The sequence below is a fragment of the Pteronotus mesoamericanus genome, unplaced genomic scaffold (assembly GCF_021234165.1).
Source record: "Pteronotus mesoamericanus isolate MK-2021 breed Mesoamerican mustached bat unplaced genomic scaffold, CSHL_Meso_final contig_50, whole genome shotgun sequence".
NCBI classification, from domain to species: Eukaryota; Metazoa; Chordata; class Mammalia; order Chiroptera; family Mormoopidae; genus Pteronotus; species Pteronotus mesoamericanus.
Window position 1 is genome coordinate 33,247,434 of NW_026555186.1, and position 22,888 is coordinate 33,270,321.

Sequence of the window (22,888 nt, forward strand, 5' to 3'; positions counted from 1 at the left end):
TTGTTGGGCTAGCATTCCATGGGTCTGTGATGAGCAACTCTCTTTGCATGAAGTAAAAATGCAATGGGTTCTGAAACATGTTCTTTACTTGATGGCTTTTGCTGGAGCATTTCTCTGCCTATAACTGTGGTTCTGTACTTTGGACTTCAGTAAACAAAAAGCCCATGTGCTCTCTAATAATCCCTGTGCTAATAGGTTTCTGCTGAACAGTGAGGCTTCAGCGCTAGAGTTTGTGAACTCAGGCAAATATATAGATTAGTTGCTAATGCAAAGTTCCAAAAGATAGTGAGTAAAAATAATTGAGTACTGATTACATGCCTGGCATTCTACTAATTACTGTACCTATTTTCTTTTATTAATGCTCACAATAACCCCATGAGTTCAGGATTATTTGGCTCTCATTTAGTACATGTTTGTAGTGAAATTTACAGAGTAACTTTCCCAACCTCACAGAGCTGGGAGATGGCAGAGGCTAGATTTGAATGCAGGTTGCTAGTTGCTGGGAAGCCTCTTTTAAACATAGCGTGATGGTCTGTTGAGTTTTTATGTTTATTGCAATAAACTTTTTTTTTCTGTAGTGCTTTGGGAAAATTGAAAATATCTTAAAATGCTACATGTGATAAATGTTTTATAATTGCCATCTAAAAACAAACATGTAACTTAACCAACCATTAAAAATTTTATATAAACTTACTGTACAGTAAAATGTTCCAATTCTAAATTAAACAGATTAAAATAAATATCCAGTTTAATTCCCAGAACTGTCAGCTACTCACTATCTATTTAGTCAATTAGACAATCAGCTATTTGTGTGCTCAGGAGTTTTACTGAGTTACCCACAAGTCTTTCGGTGTTTTGAGTGTTACTATGGATTCTCTTGCTTTGCTCTGCTTTGAGAACTGCTGTCAGAAAGAGACAAGCACACACCACTGATCTCATGGTTTTACCAATGAAAAGACTTTCAAATGGAAGACTAGCTTAATGCTTAATTACTTTCTATAAAGACTATGCATGCAGTGAAATTGCCTCTCATATTCTCACAAGTAACCTTATCCTGAATGTATATTTAAAAAATCCCACTCAAAAGCCAGTATCAACAACAATATTCCCATGTAGCCTATTTCTTTCAGGAACAGTCCAGAAGCCTCAAATAGCTCAACGTTTTTTACAACTGAGTTCATATGTTTCCTAACTCTGAGAAGTTCTAGAAAAGTACTAGTGAGGATGGGAGGAAGAATGACTATTTTTTACATTTTTATTTACCTTTCCTTCCAAACCAGCTTTGCTCATGGGGACCTTTTCTTTGCACAGTCTTGGCATTTTCTTACTTATTATCCATAGTATGCCAATATATTTGTATTTTCTTACTGAAAACAAGGGAAAATTTCCATAAAACACACAAAAGACATTTTAGTTTTTTAGCTGCAGTAATTTAATGTCCCCTCTTCCACATACCACAAAAGCTGGCCCCCAACCACTCTGTGGATTTCAGGATATCCCTGTGTTTGTTCCTTTTAAGATTAGGGACATGCAAGATAAGGAAGAGATAGCATGTCTTACCATGAGCCACACTTCCTTATGGATCTACAATAGAGTGGGTTTCTAGGAAAATGAGCTTTATGCTTTCAAACTTTATAAATGTTTCTCCAGTTCTCTTCTCTCCTTCTCATTGTTTCTACTGGCTTCAGGCCTTTCCTTTCTCTCCCTGGCTGCTCCTGCATTGATTTTCTCACTGCACTGGCTGGTTAGCATGTTAAATATCATGAGAATAAGCTGCTCCCTGTCCTGGCATTGCTTTTTGAAGGAAACATTTCCTTCCCTTGTGCAAGCCAAGGAGTTCCTTCCATGGGGAGAAAGTTGGAGTGCTGATTGGAAACATACGTGGTTGCTGGTTTAAATTTGGCTTATTTGCAACAGACAGAGTTTGGGAGAGATAGGAGAGAGGGGTTCTCCTGGTTCTGAGGTGGTTCCCACATCTGCTTCTTATTAGGAGCACCGTGGAGAAAAGATTTGGAAATTAACTTAGTTGTGGAATAATAAAGTAGACCTCAATATGGGGGATTATAAATGATTACCCTAGAAAATGAAGGGACAACTTCTCATCCCTTAGGTCCCTTACTTTAGCTGAGGTGGTTTGGCACTAAATAGAAACTGGAGAGGTATCCTGTACCCTCTCTGTCCCCAGAGAATGAAGGTAATATTTTACTCCCTCTTCCTAAGGAGCCTAAATGCAGGCTTTCAGGGCACAGAGTGCATAGCCAGTGAGGAGCTATTCACCCGCATGTCCCAGTCCTGAGGGACACACAGTAACTGGGGGCATTCTTAGGGACATGATCAGATTTGCATCTATGGGGGAGAGGCAGCCCTGCTAGTCTTACCTGTTCCAGATCTCTAATGCGGTGCTCTAGAAATAGGCATTGGGCATACGTCTTGAAAAAAACCCCCCAGTATTTTTGAACTTTTTTGACTGTCTCTCATCATTTCAGCACTTGATTTCTATAGAGGTCAACATCATAGTCTAAAGAAGACACCCAGCTTTCCTAAGTGCTATTCTCTGCATAGTCTCATACATTCATTTGTTTGTTTTTCTTTTTCTCCTCCCATACTGAACGTAAGAGCTGCAATAACAGAGATCTTGTTATTATCTTACATTTCCTGAGCTCAGAGTAGTGTTTGGTATTTCATGACCACTTCACAATCAAATGCTGACTGAGTGAATCAAGGAAACAATGGTGGAAACTCTCTGCCCTTAAAGGGTATTTCTGGATGCCATCTTGGGTTCTTGAGTTCTTAACTGAGACGGCTCTGCACGGGGACCGACCCCCCTCCCACCCCTGCCCCAGAGTTGCGATAGATCATTCTAACCCCTCTAAGGTCAGTTCACCTACATTTTGAGGTTAGGCAGGTAGTGACCTTCCGGACCACTTTCAATTACCACGATCTGGGGAGCTTTCACATTCACTTGGAACACCTGCATCTGAAAATTAGAGCAACAATTGTCCATTTAATATGGTGCAATTTTGCAGACAAAGGGCTTAATTAGTTCACTTTCTAAATGACCATCTAATTCTGTGAATTTTTTTATTTTTCCATTAAAGTAACCCTAGATTATTGATTTTAGACTTATTTTAACTAATCATTTTTAGTTTTAAGAGTCTAATCAGAAAATCACTGATTGAATCAGGAAATAGGAGTTTATGATAAAGATATATTTTACATCTTGTCATGAGAGTTATTACATAGTTACTTTGTAATTTAATTTCTCTGCTAGAGAGTAAGTAAGTTCACCTTCATGTCTCAACTGAGAGAGGAGAAGTTGTTTTTGAAATAATTTCTTTTGGTCATCTTGAGTCTGAAAAGAGGGAGGCAGGCCATTCCAGATGACAGAGCCCGTGACAGGCCATGTTCGAGCTCAGCGCTCCTAAGGCAGAGACGTTTCCAGTCGGCACTCGTGCATTTGAAATGGTTGTGGAGGGAAATTTCACTACAGAGAGCTGTGACTAAACACACCTTGTGACTAATAACTCATTGTTTTTAATGTTATCTTGTGTAGAAAAACGGGGGGTGGGGTGGGGGTGGGGAGCTTTTTGAAACAATCTTCTAAATAATGTCTGGCTCAAAGAGCCAGCTAATAGCAAAATGCCTAATTAATGTGGTACAGGTAAAGAGGAGCAAGCCTCCTTAATCTTTGAATGAAATCGTTCTAAATTTCTCGAGTTTGCCCGTAATCCATGATGGCTTTTCTAGCTTTTCTGCGTGTAATGACTATCTACCTCCAAATTCTATGAGTAATTGACTGACTTTCTCCTTCTAATTCAGGATTTCCAGGCATTCAGGGAGTTTTGTTGGTTGTGCTCAATTAATTGCAACAGGGCATGGCCGGCATCTGGATTTCTACCTGTGGGCCAAGTGAACATTCTGGGTTCTGTCAGTGTTGATGTCCATGAACCTGTCTCCAGAAAGCTCTAAACAGAGAGTTTTTCCTCAGAAGAAGTCATGCCCAGAGCAATGTTTCACAATGTTGAGATCTCTGAGAGAAGGTAGAATCAGAAATCTAGCTTGTTTAGGTCCTTCAATTCTTCAAATATCAACCCATTAAAGAATCACAATAAAGAATTTAGCTTTCATTTGAGCTGAAAGCAAACTTAAGTGAACCCTGTCTTTTTTTAGGTCAGAATCTGATGCACAATTTCCCTGGCCAAGATCACAAAGGGAGTGTAGGTCCCAGCTGGGAAAACTCAGGTGGACTCACTCAAGGAGTGGTGCTATAAATCTGGTGAATTATCTTCAAAACTTTTGCTCACCCACATCCTTCCTTCCCCCTATTCTCTTTAATAAGAGAAGAGTTTAATTTCCAAATAAATTTATTAAAGTCATACTTAGAAAATCAAGAAAGAAGGCAATAAATAAATAGTCCAATGTTTTGATATGTTTTAAAGTGTTTACCTCATCTAGTTTGTGATATAAAAATAACTTTACCCTGATTTTGACAATATTGTTGACATTGTTTAGGCTCTTTGACTTCTCTCTATAGAAATTGGTAATATTCCTTTGACTACATCAATGGAGGAAGTGTGTAGAAAAGATTAATATTAGTATTAAACAAAAAAATATCATTTATTTGAGAGACACCTAAGTTGGTAAAAAAGAAACAATTTATAGAACAAAGACATACAATTCACTGGTTTCAATGACATAAAACAAATATAGCTAGGCCAACAATATATTTGTCTCATGGACTTATAAGGAGATCAATTATGATGACTACTTAATATATTAACTTTTTGTGCTCATAAGATATGCCTGTGGAATGTATATAAATGATCCAGAAATGGGGGTATTGCAAACTTCATTCCAGACCTTGTTCTAATAAATACCAATTCTTTTTTAGTGTAGCTGAACTTAAAAGTTTATATGGTTTCGAATAATTGGGTTTTAAAATCATCTATTTCTCTGAAATTTTCAACATGATCTTCCCACAGTTAGGTGAGCACAGTTTTACATGTGGATTATATTTTGCTGATGGGAATATGAGTCCCAGGACTAAGGAGGAATGGTAAGAGTCATGTTCGCTAAAAACTGGGTCTTAAACTAATGACTGCCCGGGCATGAGACCACACCATGTTGTTACCATTTATTTTTAATTTAATTCTTTAAGATTTTGGTATAGGAAAGTGGGAAATAAAATGTGTTAAGGGCCATTTATCATTAGAATTTAGATATTTTAAAGGAAAAAACAGCCCTTTATGTCCTTTGGCCATATGACATGTATTAAAAAGCAGGAGGAGCAGTGCCTTGTAGATTGATATTTAGGACCTATATGATTCATCTTCTCTCCGGTTCAGGCTCATCTTAGTCTCAGCTGGTCAGAGTAAAGCTCTGGAAAACAACCTGGCCAACCCGATCACTTTCTGTTTGGGGATGGCTGACTTTTTATCCTTAGTCTTTTAGGAAAATTTAATTTTGTTGGATTTGGCAGGTTAGCTTGATGTAAATGTATTTTTGAAAAATCACAAGCAATTTAATTACAAGAAATGGAAGGTTATTCCCTAATGGCTGCTGTTATTGTAGAGGTAGTCATAACAGCCTTCTTCATATTTTCCACTTCTCACCAATTGAGACAATCCAAAAGGGAAAGAGAGAGAGGGCTGCTGAGTGTACTGGCAGCGAAAGAGACACTGAAACAGAGAACATCAGTGACATGTCAGTTTCCTTTGGGAAAGCTGGGCTGTTTTTAATAAATCATGAGCTTGAGAAACCTTGGTGAAACCGTTGAGGAAAAGGGTATCCGTATTAAAGGACATTCTAAATGTTGTTGGAGGTATTTATTTTACCCCTTTCCAGAAGACTTTATTGACCTGATTCTATTTTACGTGTAGAGTCAATAGAACCTGTTTCATACTTCCCTCCCCTGCTTCCTCCCAAAACCCCCTCAAAATTGACCACCTCAAAGCACTACAAAATAAACTACAGAATCTCAAAAGAAATGAAAACACTAGTATTGAATCATGCTTCTTGATAACACACTTCTCTCACTCCCAGCTAACACGTGCCCTTAACAACATATAAAGGGTCCTTTTTCTAACCATCTTTAAAAGAAGGGGAAATAACATGTGACAATCCAACAGCATCTGGAGTGACCAGAGAATCATTGCTTCTATGGGTGAAGAAATTTTTTCTCCTCTTCTAGGTTCTTCCAGCTGGTTTAGTAATTGAGTCGACATGAGACATTAACAAGGGAAAAGAACTCGGTTTAATTTCATACATACATATGGAAACCCCACAGACATGACAGAATGAGAGACTTGACATACATGAGAGGTTCAGAGACAGAAAGGTAAAGCAAGCTATCTATGGTGTTCTGAGTTAGGATGAGTTTAGGCACCTGAGGCTTCAGAACACAGGAGGGTCATCTACAGATTGATAAGAAGAGCAGATATTTAGTAATTAAATATTTGCCTAGCCCTATATATAGGTTCATAAAAAGTTACCTCTGCTGATAACATTTATGATGGACAAGGCTCCAAATTTAAATTCTTCCAGGGGGAGGTGAAAGTTTCTCTTGAACCTGCAAGGTCTCAATTGCCTTCAGCTCAAAATAATCCATATGCCAAAGTAGCACATTTTGGAGAGGGCTGTTCTGAACCCCTTCACTTCCTTCACTTTGTGGGTATGCTGAGTCATCAGCAGGTACAAGTGAATAAATCAAAGCCAGGTGAATGTATTCTATAGGAAATGCTTTTTAAAATTCTGATATGATTAGTATTATAAAAGCCTTTCCAGGAAATCAACTGTTACATATTTGTTCATTTATTCAAAAATATTATCGAGCACCAATTTTTGCTAGCCATTATGTTGAATTGTATGGTGCAATGGTGAGTAAAGCAATTGTAGGTTCCCTCTCTCGCTTCTTTCAATTCTTAACATATATTTATTAAAACACCAAACCTTCTGCTGGACATCCTGTCTATAATTACTCCCTCATGCACATTTCTTATCACCTGTCCCTGTGTTTATTGTCTTTAGCTCCTATTGCTATTTAATTGAGGATATATTTTACTTATTTACTGCCTATCTCCCCCATTATAATGAAAACTTCATGAAGCAAAGGAAAATTAAATGCGTGTGTGTGTGTGTGTGTGTGTGTGTGTGTGTGTGTATAGCACATAAAACAGTGCTGAAAATAGGCACTCAATAAACATGTGTCTAATCAGTCAACTAATGAGTGAAACAGTTGGAGGCCGGGACATAACTATGGAATGGCACTAACGTTTTCTACTGTTTTTGGTTTGACTCTATTAATCACTATTCATTACATTTAGTTTTTGAACTTCCTAGACATTTTATCATTTCTTCTCCAAAAATGTTGAGAATGACAGTGTCTGAAGACTTGGTAAAAACACAATTATTTACATCTGTGGTATTCCTCTGATCTACACATCAAACATGCCTAGAAATAAAGACTATCACGTTTGCCTGGAAAAATATTGTTGATATATTGATAAACACATTCATACAAAGGGGCTCCAAAATGATCTACTAAAATTTATTAATAGGATTGACAATACCTACTTTGCTAGGTTCCTATGAGAAGGACTCAAGATAAACTAGTAAAAAACTTTGAAATCTATATTTTAGCTTTGCCTAAAAGTAGAAACAATAATATTCATGTTTTATAATTTGATCAATCAAAAACAACAAAATCCCTCACCTACAATGCCTGGCAGTAGAGAGATGCAGAACCAGCAAAGGATACTGAACAGGAAGAGCCAGAGAGCTGAGGAAACCAGGTGACAGTGGTGTCCAAGGTTAAGTGATAAACTTTCTCAGTGCAGTTAATAGGTCAACAAAAGCAAAGCATTAGTCAGGTGAAGGTTATGCATAAAGGAAAAACTTTACTGAAATAGATTCAAGATAGAATGGGAACCAATAAGTTGGAAACAACAGGTATAAATAGCACTTTTATAAACTTTTGCTATAAAGGAAAGCAATGAAATAAGACATGAGGTTCCAAGAGGGTTTTTTTTTTTTTAATGGTGCCCAAAATAATAGCCTGTTGATGTGAGAATGATTCAGTGGAAAAGAAAAAAAAATGACGCGATTTAAAGAAAGGCTAAGAAAATTTGGTATGGGTAGTTCATAGGCCAAATAATAAAATTGAAATTTAAAATGTCTTTCATAGGCCAAAATGAAATAGGCTATCCTTTTTGTGGGGGAATACACTTAAAATTTTACTTCACAAAGGGAGATACCTAGACAACTTGGCCAGTAAGGAAAACACTATCTGTGATGATTCATAACCTCACCTGAGTTTAAGGTTCAAAGCCAGTTAATCTATATGGTTAGAAAAACTCCAATCTGAGAAATTATTTTAACATAACCATAAATTAGCACCTCCAGGCACCAGTCAGAAGAAAATGAAAAATTCTTTTCTGGAGGAGTCCACTCATTACTCAAGCCTCGTAGAACTCCCCGAGATAGTGGATAACTAATCACAATCAGAAATCACAAACAGGGTACTGGAAGGGAGAATTAGCAGAAATAATAGCAGAAGCAGACCCATAAAGATTCAGTGGTAGAGTTGGTATATGAACCTGGACAGTCTAACATCAGAGCACACTTCCCAACCACTATATTATACTCTATTTTTTGGTGTTCTGGATACATATTTAACATGTTTAGATAAATGAAAGGTGGGACTTAAATATAAGCAAAGAATAAGAAAAAGAAGTGGAGCCTCTATCAACTAAAAAACCTTTTTTAAGTTAAAATCTCACTGTAGATTTTACAGGTTATACAAAAAATCAGATTAGGTATAATTGGAGAAACAGTAAATTGCAAGATAGAACTGAAGAAACTTCTAAGAATGTAACAGAAAGATAATTTGATGAAAAATACCAAAGGTTAAAAGAGAAAAATTAAATTGTATAACATATATCTCACTGGAGTACCACAAAGGCCTATTAGATAAATATGTGAAAAGTCAATGGCTGAGAATTTTTCAGAATTTTCCAGAACTGATTAAAAAAACCACCTATCATTAGGCTTTATCAGTGAGAATACATCTAAGGAAAAACAACCAGAATATGAAAGGTCTTGAACCAAAGGCATACAAATATTTAGTTTTGATAACAAAAGACTTATTCTTCAGAGAAATTAATAGTCTAATAATTTCTTTAATTTAATCATCCTCAAATATTTTAAGATCTATCATAAATGAGGAGGATTAAATGTACCATTTATTTAATGTTAGAGGATTGAACTAGGGCTGTGAGTATAAGTTATAGGGAGGTAGTTTGGGGGTTTATTATAGGGAAAATATTCACATAAATGGAGTGGTTACATTTGAGTCACTGAGCTCTCCTTCACTAGAGGTTGTAGGATCATCTGTCAGGAAATTTTTGGCTGGGTAATTCCTGCATTGTGTCAAAAGCTTGGGTAAAAGAACTAAATAAACTCTCTGCCAACTCTTAAGATTCTAAAATAATAATAGTAGTAATTTATTCAAAATGTTCTAAGCCCTGTAAAGGCATTAATTTATTCAAACTTTGTTATAACTCCATCAGTTAAGTATTTTCTCTGTTTTTGCAGGTGAAGATGGTAAAGTTCAGAGAGTTTAAGTAACTTGCTGAGGATATGTGGCTTTTATGGGGTACAACAGATTTGAATGAAGGAGCGCCTTACTCCAAAGTGGGAAACTTTCCATTATGCTTCACTAAATCCCAGGATAATGAACATCAACTCAGTTCTATTCTTGACAAATTCTAAAAAAAAAGTCTCCTCTGTCTCTCAATATTTGTGTAGGAAACCTTAAGCCAAAACTGACAAAAGCAGATACACATACACATATACACACAGAGGCTAAATTGATATCACCTTCTTTCTTTCAGAAACCTGTGTGTTATGTCACTTAAAAGAAGCCTTCATTCATAAAAAATACATTTTGTCAATGTGAATTTTTAGCATAGTTTTGTTTTTAGAACTAATTTCCACCAATATACAAAACAAACCTTTATTAGTTTTTATACTGCTTTTCTTTTGTGTTGATCTATATATAATTGCTTATTTTTATTTATTTATTTATTTATTTATTGCATTTGATCCATTCAAAGGCCTGTAATGAGCTGCTGGCAGTGTTGGATATTCTTTTTACCAAATCTGCTAATAAATTTTAATTTTGGCTTGTCTAATAATAGGAAAAGCACAGCATGGCTATATTACTACTGAATAAAGAGAAGCCTAATTTGGAAGAGCCTAAAAGGATTTAATAGTGACATTTAAGAGGGCAGTTAGATAGAAAATCAATGGATAGAAATTATTTTAGAAAAATAGAATAAAAACCATACATATTTAGGTACTGAATTTGCACTAACCTAGAACACAAATATGTGCTAATTGTTGAAAATAATATCCATGATAGTCTTGAACTAGGGATACACAGAAAAGAGACATTCTGTTATCCTGGTTTTATGTGCACTATTTCCAGGGTATTTTTCACATATTTGAACTAGACTAAAGCTAATTTTGTAGGTAGCTAAATTTGGTGGTATTTCTTTGAATTGGATATACTCAAAGTAAGTAGTCAAATCCAAATCCTCTCAAAACTGGCTGGTAAACCTATTGGGTTCATAGGTCACTGGTGAAAGATGACATCGTTTGAATGAATAGGTTTTGCTAAAGCTTCTAGTAGTTCCCTCTGGGCTCTGAAGAGGCAGGGCAGCTTGGCCCCACAGGAAGCTGTGAAAAGGTGGAGCAGCACTGTTGGCACCTTGTCACCTCCTAAAGTTCTTGCTCATGTGTAGCAGTGTGCACTTTGCCCTTCAGTTTTGTAGGGGTTAAATTCTAATTTCTACAGTCGACATCTAGGTGTGTCACTTTTACATTTCCTTTTAAATACCTATAGGCAAAAAATTACTCCTACTGTTGAATTTTAGAACTTGACTTTTCCTTGAAAACACAAGTCTTATTGTGGGAAAGCAAGGGTGGTGGGAGGGCTACTCATCACCTCTCCATTCTCATCGACTGATGCATGGAGAAGGGAGCAAGGGAGGGGGAATCTGGCTGAGACACACAGTCCACTTTGGCTTACTCAATTATAGATGAGGTGTCTCAATATAGTGTGTGTGGGGCGGGGGGCGGTGCACGCGTGCACTCACGCTGGGGGCATTGCATTGAAGCTCTCTTCTGAAAAAAATACTGACAAAATCATACTGAGCCTGTGCTTGATATTAGTTTCCTGAAGGAAAGTCCTAAAGGAATGGCTCAGGTTCAAACATGTGGCTCATTAAGACCTACTGTAAGGACCTGTTGTTTTCATCTGCAGACACTCCTTTTTTGAGAGAAGTATACCTTTCTTGCTTTATGCAGTTGGGGAGGGAAACATGTCTTCAATTAAGAGAAGCTAAAGCTAAAATATATCTATCTTATTGTATACAGGAGGGCTGGGGAAACTAATGCTAAATTAAAAAAAATTTGAGGCTGCCTCTCTAAGCAGTCATCTTGACTTGCAGGTGGAGAGAACCCACATGCAGAACAAAGTCAAGCAGAAGATTGGAGTTGAGAGACAGTCTTTGCCTACGGTTAGTTTTATTTGCATTTTGTCACTTGAAGCTAAAACTGTACTAACATGCTCATAACCCTCATGATTCAGAGTAAGATAGATGCTGAGATATTTATTTCATTTGAATGATTGTGATAGCCAGAAATCATCTTTATCCAGAGTTTTAAAACTGACATCATTAAAACATCATGTAGGATTTCCAAGCAACCTCATCTTGGCATTGCTCACAGAAGGTGGAGATTGACTCATCAGATTGACTTGATGTCCTGTGAAACACCAGACATAAAGATATCCTTGGAGGTGCTGCCCCTGATTGCCCCTCAAAACAAATGTGTGGATATCATAAACTAATGAGGAGCTATGTGGGTTACTCGCCAATCATTCTGCTTGAGTGGGGCGTTTATATATTCCTTGTTGACATACTGCTTCATGGTTCCTTGGTACAGTCAGATACTATATATATGTGGTGGTGAATTCTTCCTGAATATATTGTGCTTTTCTGTAAAACTCTCTACCAGTCTTCTCCCACTCACCAGTTAGGATTTCTTAGAGAAAGGTGCTTTTTATATTTTCTGTATTATTTGAATATTATAGACATGGATTGCTAAGTTAAACCTGGCATTCTCCCCCTTAGCTCACTGAACTGTGCCCTTTTTATTACAAGCACATAAGTTAAACACGTTCTGTCAACATTAATTGGATTTCTTGAGTCGTATTTATGATTTAACCTGATTCCTCAATTGGAATTTTAAAAAGATGAGTCCCATAGTTATCTTTACTAGATATGTGTTCATGCTCATGTTCATTCTCACCAATTCCTCTGTCAACATGGCAGATTTTCATTCGGAGTACCATAAAAATGCATTTGTTTTAGTGGATGGAATTACAGAATCACTGTATTTTAATGATGCTGTTTCCCTTGTGCGGTGTCCAGGCCATTGCTCTAATTTTCCAGCCCAGTTATGGCTAGGCAAACTAAGATGTTTTAGACTATATTTAGGGTTGCTTGACTCCATCATGCTAAAACATGCTGGTAATATCATAAATCCTTGTAACTTTGAAGGTGTTCTCAATGTGTAGATACAGAAGTGTGGAATGGATTTTGCTTTGGGTGGTTTTGGAGGGGTGGCCATGCAAGAAATTGGTTTCAAAACAGTCACTCCCACCATCTGTGCACCAGAAAACACAGTCAGGGGGGCTGATAGCAACCCCTGGACACAGCGAGCAGAAAAGAGCTCAGGAAACCATTGAGATCATCAAAATAATTTTTAAAAATGGTTTTACAGAACTGACTTTGCCTGGTGGAGGGCCTCTTAATGTTTTTAGGATAATGCTTATTTTATTGTTGTTGTTGTTTACATAACATGACTTACTGCTACTTTACTGACAAAGTACTATCTTCCCTTCCCTTATTAATAAAAGTTTTATTCCTGCACTAGAAGGGTCTATAAATGGCCTAGGTGTTCAAAAGAATATAGAAAAACATGAGTGAGTAAAGAGCATAGAAATGTTGAACTTCCAAAGATAGACGACTTTCCTTAGGTAAAATATCTTCCTAATTTCAAGCCCTCTCCAGGGGGCTAAGAAAAGCTTTAAATATCCATTCAAAATTCTTCACAGCCAGACATCTCTTTTAAAGGAATTAGGTTACATCAGTTGATGTAATTAACTCAGATTGTTTGGGTGATTCAAATCCCAAGGGCAGCAATACATCTGTGCAGCATACACGTTTCCCCTCTGTGCAAAGGCGCCAGTGGTTTCGATTTTGGGTGTGTATTTGAAAAGGTTGAGAGAGTCGGGGCAGGAGAATGAGCTGGTGAAAGGTAATATAGAGGAAAATCATGTACTAAAAATGTTTTTTGATGCTATCTGATTTCCTTTTAAATCATTCTTTGAAAAAGAAATATTGGTTTGGAATCTGTTTGTGGTCAAATACATTAAAATAAAACATCTTTTGTTTCATTAGCCCAGTTATTCTTTACTCCCCTTGGAGCATCTGGCAAGCAGGGTAGAGCTGGAGGGTGGTGAATCTTTTGGACAATTGGTGAACTGGAAGGTATACTATTTATTCACCACTGACTTGCAGGAAGGGGTCCCATAATCTGCTTTCAAAGCAAATCCAGTTGCTTTACTTGATATTTAAATTTCATCTCACATAGAATCTTTAAGCTATAAAGACATAATCATGCTTAAATATTTCCATTTCCAGAGGGTGTTGCACCTGACTAATTTTATGATTTCCATCTAATTCTTAAAGATATTCAGAGGGAATTAGATCATGCCCTCTTTCATGATGATTATTATGAAGAATCATCATCAAAACAACCACTCTATTGACCAGCTTCTACAGAGCTTGGCTACTCTTCTCTTACTCTTAGTGTAATATCAGCAACTTTGGAAAACAATCGTTTCTATATTTCTATTTTAATTTTTTTTGATATTTCAAAACTGAAGATTTCTCTTGCAGTGAGAAGATGTATAATAAAGGTGGATATAATGCACTCAATTAAGAACATGGTATACTGAACCATCCCTGCATCCCTGGGATGAATCCCACTTGATCGTGATGGATAATCTTTTGAATGTATTGCTGGATGCGGTTTGCCAATATTTTGTTGAGGATTTTAGCATCTATGTTCATCAGCGAAATTGGCCTGTAGTTTTCTTTCTTTGTAGGGTCTTTATCTGGTTTTGGGATCAGGGTGATGCTGGCCTCATAGAAGGAGTCTGGCAGTCTTCCCTCCTCTTGGACTTTTTGGAATAGTCCGAGAAGGACAGGGGTCAGCTCTTCCTTAAATGTTTGTAAAATTCTCCTGGGAAACCGTCTGGCCCTGGGCTTTTGTGTGCTGGGAGCTTCTTGATTACTGCTTCAATTTCCCCAACTGTTATCGGTCTGTTCAAGCTTTCTGTTTCTTCCTCCTTCAGTGTTGGAAGATTATACTTTTCTAAAAATTTGTCCATTTCATCCAGATTTTCAAATTTCTTGGCATATAATTGTTCATAATAGTTTCTGATGATCATTTGTATTTCTGTGGTATCAGTTGTCATTTCTCCTCTTTCATTTCTGATATTATTAATTTGGGTCCTCTCCCTTTTTTTCTTGATGAGTCTGCTCAAAGGTTTGTCCACTTTATGAATCTTTTCAAAGAACCAGCTTCTGGATTGGTTCATCCTCTGAATTGTTCTTTTTGTCTCTATGTCATTCAGTTCTGCTCTAATCTTGACTATTTCCTTCCTTCTACTTGCTCTGGGATTTATTTGTTGTTGTTTCTCCAGTTCTTCAAGTTGTAGTGTTAGGTCTTTTATTTGAAATGTTTCTATCTTTTTAAGGTAAGCCTGTATTGCTATGAACTTCCCTCTCAGGACCAAAAAACTCCTCAACCTAATAAGTGAATTTGGCAAAACAGCAGGATACAAAGTCAACATTCAGAAATCAAAGGCGTTTTTGTACACCAGCAATGCAATAGAAGAAGAAAAAATCAGGAAAAATATACCATTCGATATAGCACGAAAAAAGATAAAGTACCTAGGGATAAATTTAACCAAAGACACAAAAGACCTGTATGCAGAAAACTATACAACATTGAAAAAAGAAATTAAGGAAGACACAAATAAATGGAAGCATATACCATGCACATGGACTGGAAGAATTAATATCCTTAAAATGTCCATACTACCAAAAGCAATTTATAGATTCAACGCAATCCCTATTAAGATACCAATGACGTATTTCACAGAAATAGAACAGACATTTCAAAAATTTATATGGAACCATAAACGACCTCGAATAGCTGCAGCAATTTTGAGAAAGAAACACAAAGTAGGAGGGATCACAATACCGGACATCAAACTCTACTACAAAGCCACTATACTCAAAACAATCTGGTACTGGCACAAGAACAGACCCATAGACCAGTGGAACAGAATAGAAAGCCCAGAAATAAGCCCAGGTCTCTATGGACATCTAATATTTGACAAAGGGGGCAGAAGCATAAAATGGAGCAATAACAGCCTCTTCAACAAATGGTGTTGGGAGAGCTGGATGGCTACATGCAAAAAATTGAAATTGGATCATCAGCTGACACCATACACAAAAATAAACTCAAGATGGATAAAAGATTTAAATATAAGTCGCAACACCATCAAAGTCCTAGAGGAGAAGATTGGCAGGAAACTCTCAGATATCCCACGCAGCAATTTTTTCACTGATATGTCTCCTAAAGCAAGGGACATAAAGGAAAGAATAAACAAGTGGGACCTCATCAAAATAAGAAGCTTCTGCACGGCTAAAGAAAACATCAGCAAAATGAAAAGGGAGCCAACCATTTGGGAAAATATATTTGCTAATGATACATCAGATAGAGGTTTGATCTCCAAGATATACAAAGAACTCACTCGACTTGACTCCAAGAAGACAAACGATCCAATCAAAAAATGGGCAAAGGACCTGGGCAGATGCTTTTCTAAGGAGGAGATACAGAGGGCCCAGAGGCATTTGAAAGGATGCTCTGCATCACTAGCCATCAGAGAAATGCAGATCAAAACCACCATGAGGTACCACCTCACACCGGTCAGAATGGCCATCATAAACAGATCCACAAACAACAGGTGCTGGCGAGGCTGCGGAGAAAAGGGAACTCTAGTCCACTGTTGGTGGGAATGCAGACTGGTGCAGTCACTATGGAAAGCAGTGTGGAATTTCCTCAGAAAGCTGAAAATGGAACTGCCTTTTGATCCAGCGATTCCCCTGCTGGGACTATACCCTGAGAACACCAAAACGCCAATACAAAAGAACCTATGCACCCCAATGTTCATAGCAGCACAATTTACAATAGCCAAGTGTTGGAAGCAACCTAAATGCCCATCAGTAGATGATTGGATCAAAAAATTATGGTACATATACACAATGGAATACTACGCAGCAGAAAGAAAAAAGAAGTACTAAACTTTGCAACAGCATGGATGGAACTGGAGAGCATCATGCTAAGCGAAATAAGCCAGGGGGCGAAAGACAAATACCATATGATCTCACCTATAAGCGGAACCTAACCAACAATGCAAAGAAGCAAGGCAAATATGACCAGCAACACTGAAAGGAAAAGAAATCAACAGAGACAAGAGGGAAGAGGGGGGCAGCAGGGAAAGGGAAGGGAAGGGGAAAGTCAAGGAACATATAGCAAGGACTCATGGACAAAACCAAAGGGGAAGAGCTGAGGGAGGGAAGGTGGGAGGAGGAAAGAGGGGGGGGGAAGGCAGAGACAAATGTATTTAAAAAGTAAATAAATTAATTAAAAAAAAAAAAAGAACATGGTATACATTAATAGAAATTTCTATCAACCACGACTAGATCATGAAAGTTAAAAATACATAATATTTTCACATGAAAATTTCCTGTTATATTTCATATAGCTTACTTTAGTGCTGTATATTCATTTGTGGTAGAAAAACATTATTTTAAGCAAATGAGCTGAAATACACATTTTTGTCTTTAATTGAAGTCAAGACCTTTTTTTATGTGGGAGTATCTTCTGCAGTAAAAGGTTTTGAAATCACATTTTGTCTGTGTTCTAGAAATGTCTGGTGAAAAGATATCTGAGTCTTAGTCAAAGAATATAAAAATATAAGAATTTCAATTACACTTGAAAGAAAAACTCCAACTTGAGACTCACCACAGTATTGGAGGAGCTTCGATGTTTTCAAATAAATGTCTTAGTTTTGGCCCATTTGTCTAGACATCACAAGGGAGGGTGCTTTTTCCATCAGTTCTAGGATTGAAAAGCTACACTTCTGGTCAGCTTTTTCTACCTCTCATCCAGCATTTATCCCTCCAGGGACTCTTCCTAATTGGTAATGGTATAACAAATTCACTCTTACTTCTGGAGTTACTCAGCGTTAGCATTGGAAGCATCTTTAGGAATCATTGTCCAACTCTTTATTTTTAGATGAGGATACTGAGGTCCAAAGAGGTCAAACAACTATTCCAATGCCTTACCATAAATTTGTCAGAACTGGACTTAAGTTCTTACTGCTCATGAGATTACATGTTCAGTCTCTGGAATCGTTATTCTATGTAGATTAGTGGGTTTTCTTTCCACATATGGCCTACTGTATATACCTGTAAATTTTGGGACATTTGAAAGATGGGAATCAACTCCTCTGTGTGGTGGTGGCATAACAGACAAATCTGATTCTGCTAAGAGACACACTGTCTAAATGTGACCAGTCTTTGATATATCAGTGTTACTGCTTAGTAGTTACTAGAACTTTCTGGAAACAATTAGCTACAATCCTTCAGTTTGACAAATTCAGTTATTTCATTTGCTTGAATCAATGAACATTTTTCCCTTTTAACAGATTAATCAAATCATAACCCAATTTAAGTAATGACAGCTGGGCAAAGTAAATATAATGTTAACAAACATTATTTTTAGTACATTCCTAATGGACTAAATTTCCTCTTCAAATGATATTCCATTTTTATCTAAGCTTCTCATTCAGCAAATGCTAACAAAGTTTAATTATCAAAATTACATTGTTTTTATTTCCCTACAGAACAGTATCACAATTTTATTTTTTTAAGTTAAAAACACGATAAACATTGATACAGAATTTCACTCTAGGAATGCATTCTAAATGTAGAATCAGACAAATTATAGAAAAAAAATTAAACAAAGATCTTCATCACATTGCTGTTTAAAATACTAAAAATGTAAAACAAAATGTTCAACACTAGAGGACCAGTAGATTAAAACATGGAATCCATAGAATGATTATGCAGTTCTTAAAAATGAATATTCACATAAATATTTTTGACATAAAAGATGAATCAGTAATCAGTAAGTCTGGTTCTAAAGGGCGCTGTTTGTAAATGTGGTATTTCATGGTTCCCTAAGTCATCTCAGCATCATTCCAAGGTTAAAGTTCCATAGCATCAACTTCTTTTGGTATCTTCTACCTGGCATATGTTCCATCCTACTTGTGGATCAACAGGGTTTAAATGCAATGTAATTGTTGAGTGCAGATTTTTCCACTGTCTGGGAGACCTTGATGGCTCAGAATAACAGGTGTCACTATCCATATGGAATGTATTAACATTGTAATGCGGTCAGATTTAAAAAGATTGTGAAACCATTGTTTTTTGTTGTGTTTTGTGTTTTACCTTTGACTCAAAACACTTCTTGAAGGTTAAAAAAAAAAAAGAGGCAGTTGGGGCAATCAGAGACAATTTTTTGCTAGGAGATGTGGATGTGTTGCTACTGATTAACCCCTTCCAAGGGGTAGCGGCGGTAGTAAGTGGTCTACTTCCCCCAGTGATAAGCCAAATAAGTGGAGCTTCAGAGATCAACTCAGAGAACACAGTATTTGTCTTCTTGAGTTTGGGGGTTATGAGGACTGAATCACTTCTGAAAAAGTTTAAAGGTGAGCTGCTTCTTCTAGCTCTCCTGGGGGAGAAGAAAGAGGAATGACTATTATAGAATGAGTGGCACACTCATTGACAAGGGGGTGAAGTATGTTTTTGCCCAGGTTCCAAACTTTGAGATAGGGCATCATTCATGAAATCACATTAAAGTGGTCTCCACCGAAGAGCGCAGCAGGAAAAGACTGGAGATGAGCCTCCCAAGTTAGGCGCCAAGGCAGGAGTTGTAAGTGGTGCAACACAGAAAGCCTCCCTTCACACCAGGGAGCTGCACTCAGATCTTCCTGACTGGGTGCGGAGGAAAAGCATATTTGCGGTACTCACAAAAGTCCCCCATTTGAGAAAGAGCCAATGCTTTGCTGTTTGATACACAGAGAGCTTTGATACAGATGCCCTTCCCAAGTATTTCACCTCCCCTCCCCCTCTCAGTAGCAGCCCCAGAGGGGCCAAAGGAATCTGGTGAGTCAAAAGAGGAACTGTAGGAGCAGTGTGGAGAAATAGCAAAGAAGCTGGCCAAGCTCACTCCCCTTTCCCCACTTCAGCCTTCTGAGCTGAGGAAGAGGAAAAGTTTTAAATTGCATGAGATTAAAGCTTTGAAATCAACTGGATGCATGTTCTTCACAATGCAATGGTAATTTCATGAGGTTCTATTCAGGGATGGGATAAAACAGTTGATAAATGAGGTTAAAGGGGAGATATGAGAATGAATACAATTATTTTCTGCTTGTACCTTATTAAAAATACTCAATAAATTAGTAATGCTTAGGAAATTTTCTCTGATAGATAACTTAATAATTATGAAGTTATTTTAATTTTTCAAAATTCTCACTTTTAAGAAGTCATTTTTTTTAAATACAGTCTGAAACTACTCCTCAAATAGACTTTATAGCTTTAGTTCAAATTCATCATCCAGAACGAGACTAACATACATAATAACACTTCTGTATCCTCAAACTTCAATTCTAAGATATCTCTTATTGTAGGTAAATGTCTCTACCTCTTTTACCCTCCTGGTCTCAGGTCTAAATATGTCCCATTAATATATTAAATGGTAGCACCAGAGATCAATGTAATTGCATTGGGAGACAATTCTTAGTTGAATTTAAAAAGTAAACAGCATGGGTCCTGGCCAGATCGCTCAGTTGGCTGGATCATAATCTTAGACACCAAAAGGTTGCAGGTTTGTGCTCCAGCCCTGACACGTATGGGAGGTAACCGATCTAGGTTTCTTTATGTCTCTCTCTCCCTTCCTCTCTCTCTCTAAATCAATAAACATATCCTGGGTGAGGATTAAAACAAAAATAAAGAACTTGGAATAAGTAAAGATTGAACCTTTGCAATGAAATGTGGGTTTCCCTGCACCTATGATTTGCCAAGTAACTGTTCCCACACACAAGAAAATAATCCTGCACCTTCTGGCAGAAACCCTTCCTTGTTTTTTGTTTTTTGTTTTTCCCAATTTCAGATATAATTTGTTGAAAGGGTAGTGAAACAGGCAGTGCCATCCGTACTCCCTTGATTTCATGGCCATTGCCATCTCACTGAATCCCTGCTCTGCAAGGGTTTGAATGATGCACTGATCACGAATTGGACAGGCTAGCTGAAAACAGTGAAAACTGCAATCCAGACAGATGTGTATCTTGCTTTGCTTCTTTTATTATTTCTCCAGGTTGCAATTTTGCCTCTGGCTTTCATTGAGTAGTTAGCCCCAGCAGATGGACATTTTTGGCAGTGCTGCATATGAACGAAATAGAGTAAGGATTAATTTGGGGGGTGGTTCCAAACCATCGTATTGGTGGCAGAATGCCAGTCCTTCTGAATGCCTTTCCCAAAGGCTCAAATCAGCAAACTTTTGGCTGTTATAGTCAAATAAATGTTGCAGTTTTTGATGGTACCTGCTACATTAAATTACATATTGATGAGGAAAGAAAGCAGAAACATCATGCCATTGTGTAGGGGAAAAAATGAGGTCTAGAAGCTTTTCTGCCAATGGTAGGCTTTTTCTTTTTATAAGTGGGAAACAACTTGAGGGTTTTAAGATACTGCTGTATATTTGGATGGAAACAGAATATTTCACATGTTAAATGAGTTTCTGTTAGCTCTGAGGCTGTTTCTCCCGTAGTATGAGAGAACCTGGAGATTGTGTTTTCTACACCTGGAGTGTAGAGAGCAAGTAAGTGCATAAAGCAGAGCCCAGAATCCTAGTTCATTATTCACAGTGCTGGCAGAGAGATTATTAACAATAGTGCTACCTTTGGATAAACCAGTAAGTGATCAGCACACTCCTAGACCTGTGCAGCATAATGATAGAGCTCCGACTGAACTTCTGTTGGGCAGTGTGGATTGGCTTTGTGGTATTTAAAGACATTCACATTCCATCCTTTTAATCCATCTCCTGAATTCTCACCTGGCCTATTTTTCATGGCCACACTCACAAACTATTTTTATTATTTATTCCAAAGCATGGCTAGTGCTATTCCTACCACCTGGAAAACACCAGCACTTTTAACCACTTCTCTTCAGTCTTCTTGGAACAGTTGTCTTCACTTCACCACGTTTTCACCTCCCACTCATTCCTCAATCAACTCCAATAAAGCTTCTAATCCCATCACATTAGCACGACTGCTCCTGCACTGGGCTGTTAGGCCTCAGCGGCTATTTCCAAGAGACGATGTTCAATTCAGTTCAATAAGCTTCTTCTTCCCTCAGGCTACGGTTCTTAGTCTCCCTTCTCAGCATCACTTTCTTTATTTGGACCTTAAAGGTTCACATTCCTCAGGGCTTTTCATGGACTCTCTCCTTTTCTCATTTTACGCACACATACACGTTTTCATCTGCTCCGGTGGCCTCATTTATCATCTATAGTGATAACATGCTGTTTCTGATTTTCAGCTGCGTGTTAGACATCGCTACTTGTTCTCATGATAGAGATGTCACATCTGCACTTATAGACTTCCCCTCCCAAACTAAACCCTGCAGCAGCATTTCTTACCTCAGGGAATCACGCCAACAACCTACTTTCTCAAACTAGGAATCTTGGAGACATGCAATCTCTTCCCCATGTCCCCTTTCTCTTTTCTGGTTCCCCATTTTAAAACTGGAACAAATTTTGATAAATTTTACTCTATAAAAATCTTTTGAGTATACCTATTTCTCTCCTTATAACTATCTCCACTCTAATTTAGGCCACGGTCATCACTTAATAGGTGGATTGGTCTCCAATCACTGCCAAACAAGTTATTACAAACTTGGTGGCTTAAAATCACACAAATTTATTATCTCATAGTTCTGGAGGTCAGGAGTCCAAAATGGGTCTCAAACGGCCTAATTTCAGAGATGAAGAAACTGAATTAAAATGGATTAAGCCAGATTAATAATAGACTAATATATTAGTTTCCTATTGCTACAATAATTAATTACCAGAAATTTCGTGACTTAAAACAACACTATCGTTCCACTATTGTGGAGGTCAGCAGTATAAAATGAATCTGTAGGCTGTGTTTCTTCAGGAGGTCCCAGGGAACAATCTTCTTTCTTGACTTTTCTACTTTCAAGAGGTGGCCTACAATCCTTGACTCATGAATCCTATCCTCACCTTCAAGGCCAGTGATGACCAGTCAAGCCTCTCCGATGTCCCCTCACTCCAACCCTAGCTCTCTTCTGTTTCCTTCTTTTACTTTTAAGGGATTACATCAGGCCCAACCGGGTAATTCAGGATAATCTTTCCATTTTAAAAATCAACTGGTAAACAAACAATTCTATTTTCAATTTTAATTTCTATAATTATGTTATGGAAATTATGTTATGTTATGTTAACTTGTCATGTAACATAACATATTGACAGGTGTTAGGGATTAGGATATGGACACCTTTGTGGAGGATGGAGGAGATACCCTGTTTATCCACCACAC